The sequence below is a fragment of the Austrofundulus limnaeus genome, unplaced genomic scaffold, assembly GCF_001266775.1.
Source record: "Austrofundulus limnaeus strain Quisiro unplaced genomic scaffold, Austrofundulus_limnaeus-1.0 Scaffold800, whole genome shotgun sequence".
NCBI classification, from domain to species: Eukaryota; Metazoa; Chordata; class Actinopteri; order Cyprinodontiformes; family Rivulidae; genus Austrofundulus; species Austrofundulus limnaeus.
Genome location: NW_013953202.1, coordinates 186,568 through 189,340, shown reverse-complemented (window position 1 = coordinate 189,340; position 2,773 = coordinate 186,568). Strand labels below are relative to the sequence as shown.

Genomic DNA, 2,773 nt, shown 5'->3' with positions numbered 1-2,773 from the left:
TATATATACAGCATTTACAAAATATTGATTAAATTAATTTACTATCTCATTTTGATCATAAATTTATTTGTCCTCCTTTACAAAACACTGTGAAATACTTCACTGTACTTTATGACTTTTCAAGACATTATTCATTATTCGCCATGTTGCTTTCAAATCACTTTTACTTTTATCTAATAAATCACGGTAATATTCCTTCTTATGTTTTCTTTTAATCCTACTTGTTTTTGTGTTTTTATATCTCTTTCCCACTTCTTTTGTTCTCAATTTTAAGAAGCATTTTCTTCACTTCAGGGTGTCACTCGAAGTATGACAGCAAATGTTTGTCAGAGCCCTGCCTCTTCAGAGAAGAAGAGCCACACTGGACTCAATGCAGGATGATATGCAGCATATCACTGCCATGTGAGGGGGGTTCTGTAAGCAGGACAAGTAGGAAGGCAGAGGAGCAAGATGAAGTCAAGAACAATGGTACTTATMCATTTTTTAATTAAAATATTTGAACATTGCGCAAAGCCACCTCAAACTTTAATCACTATCCTGATTGTATAAACATATTTATTGTTTCTTCTATTATAGCTACATGAGTATATTTCTTCAGCTAATTGCACAATAAAAATATAGTCYCCATAAAAATTGAAGAAATATAGCCTCATTAGAATCAGATTTTATTTAGACGAATTTTATCCTTTGCATTATGTGATTTTTTTTACAAACTTTTTACTTTTACATCAAAAGTTTCCCTTGCAAAAATTCAACTGCAGAAATTAAAAAACAAATAAATGAAGAAAAGAAAAAAGAAAGAAAAAGAAAATGTGCCTGTGAACGTGTTGAGCTTCCAGTGATTCAAGCCAAAGCAATCAGCACTAGATTGAGTTGAGCGACTTTTAGCCAATCTAATTACATTTCTTTTGTTCATGTCGAGCTGAAAATGTTTAAATGTCTCGCCATAGTAGACATGAGTGATGCACTAGGATTTTGCAGTCAAATTTCTGCAGTGGGATATTTTTCAGACGAAACTTTGCAGCAGGATTTTTTCATGCAAATTTCTGCAGTTGATCTTTTTGCAGGCAAACGTTTTGCTGGCGAATTTGAAGAAATCACGCACACATAGCTGAAACATTTAGTGTTACAAATTCAACGTTTTTTTTTTTTTAAAGTCTGATTCTAATGAGAAAATCCATGAGGCCTTGTCAAACTGTCCCCTGAAATGCAGTAATTRCATAAAGTGTCCGGCAGATGTCACTGTTTGTTTGGAGCCTTTGGAAACAGTTGGTTGCTTTCAGGACACCTGTCTGAAAGTACCGCATTATTTCAGGAAGTCGCGTCATCATTTCTAATAAAGTGTTCTTATCTGTATTTAACAAATTGTGCCAAACTTTCTGTGGCTTTTCGGCCGAACCTTTGGGATCTGTACTAATTTTAAGCTAGTTAATATTCCGGAAAAACAACTCTTTACCATTTTTATAAAAGTTTGCAACTCGAACGTGTTTTTGCTGGTTGCAAACCTAATTCACAATAATCGCTGTAATACACATGCGGTGGTGATGAATTAAATCAATTTGCAAACGTGTTGTAAAATAATAACCAAAACAATGATTGTGTTCAAACAGGAGTTTTCATATTTCCTACAGCGGATGTGACCCTGAACGTTCCTCAGAGCGAGCAGGAAGTGGTTGCCCAGCGGCCGGATGTTCTGGGAGAAGACAGGCCCAACAAAGGAAAACCAGTGAGTAGCCTGGGTTTGAATCTTCTCATATCACGAAATTACAAACATCACCTGTTGTYCGTTGTAGGTAAGTGAGTTTTCTTCTGGCTGCTCTTTATTTTACAGCTGTTTTTACTTTTTAATCGCAGGCTAGCCGCCGTTAGCCAGCTAGCAGCTCTGATGCTGCTGCTAGCGTATTACATATTGTTTACATATTGTTTACATATTGTTTACAATCCCCGGTGTTAAATTATCTGTATAAGCCGTGGTAGATGAGCTGACAAGTACGTCACGAAATGTTATTGATTATATTTCAACAATGGAAGCCGTCTCCTGTGAGACTGAGCTTCACCGAAGAGCTTTAAAACAACAGGAGCATCATGGGTGTGCCTCTGACGAATAACCATCCAAATTAAACTTAACACCAAGCTGCTGCATCGACGATGTTTTTTACGATATTTAGCGCCAACACAACAAAAAACTCACAAAACTTCTTTGTCCTTCACAATAAGAGCATCCGGTCCAGTCCTTCACAATTGAAGCCCCAAACTTATAGATTTAATTGAAGTGAAAATCACGTGTTGTGAGAAGTGYGTATCTGAAAGAAACTCACACTGATGACTTCACTGAGACTGAGGCTAAAAACAGAAGTGGACATGTTTCAGAGAAGTCAGGTGGTTTCAGTGGAGTTCTGCTCAGCAGTGTGTGAATTATCATCTAACATCAACAAAATAAAATAAAATAAAATAAGACATTCTTAAGATTGTTCTTGATCTAACCGTCTAAAGCTATAATACAGAAAATAAACCAGCAAAGACATGTTTGTCTGCATCAGTTCACCTTTCATAACAACTGTTAGCTTAGCCTTTTTCTGAAAATAACYAAACTAAGTGAGGATAAATTAGGCCTGGGCCATATCGCTTAAAATTTTATCTTTATATAAGTCAGTGCTGTAAGTATCACAAAGTGATACTTGAGTAAAAGTACAAGTATCTTACCAAAAAAAYACTKTGTTAAAAGTTAAAGCAGTGTTTCTCAAAGTTGGGGTCGGGACCCAAAGTGGGGTCC

At 36.1% G+C, this 2,773-nt stretch overlaps 1 protein-coding gene across 4 annotated transcripts in view; it reads left to right on the top strand.

The window, feature by feature from the left end:
- The first annotated feature begins 1,624 nt into the window (after window positions 1-1,624).
- Window positions 1,625-2,773, top strand: part of psen1 (presenilin 1) — a 23,193-nt gene continuing 22,044 nt past the window's right edge. The window contains exon 1 of one of the 4 annotated variants that reach the window (XM_014028709.1): window positions 1,625-1,726. The gene's annotated coding sequence lies outside the window, so the exon portion shown is untranslated. Of the gene's footprint in view, window positions 1,794-2,773 lie in introns of all 4 variants that reach the window. The other 3 variants (XM_014028711.1, XM_014028708.1, XM_014028710.1) reach the window with 3 other exon arrangements.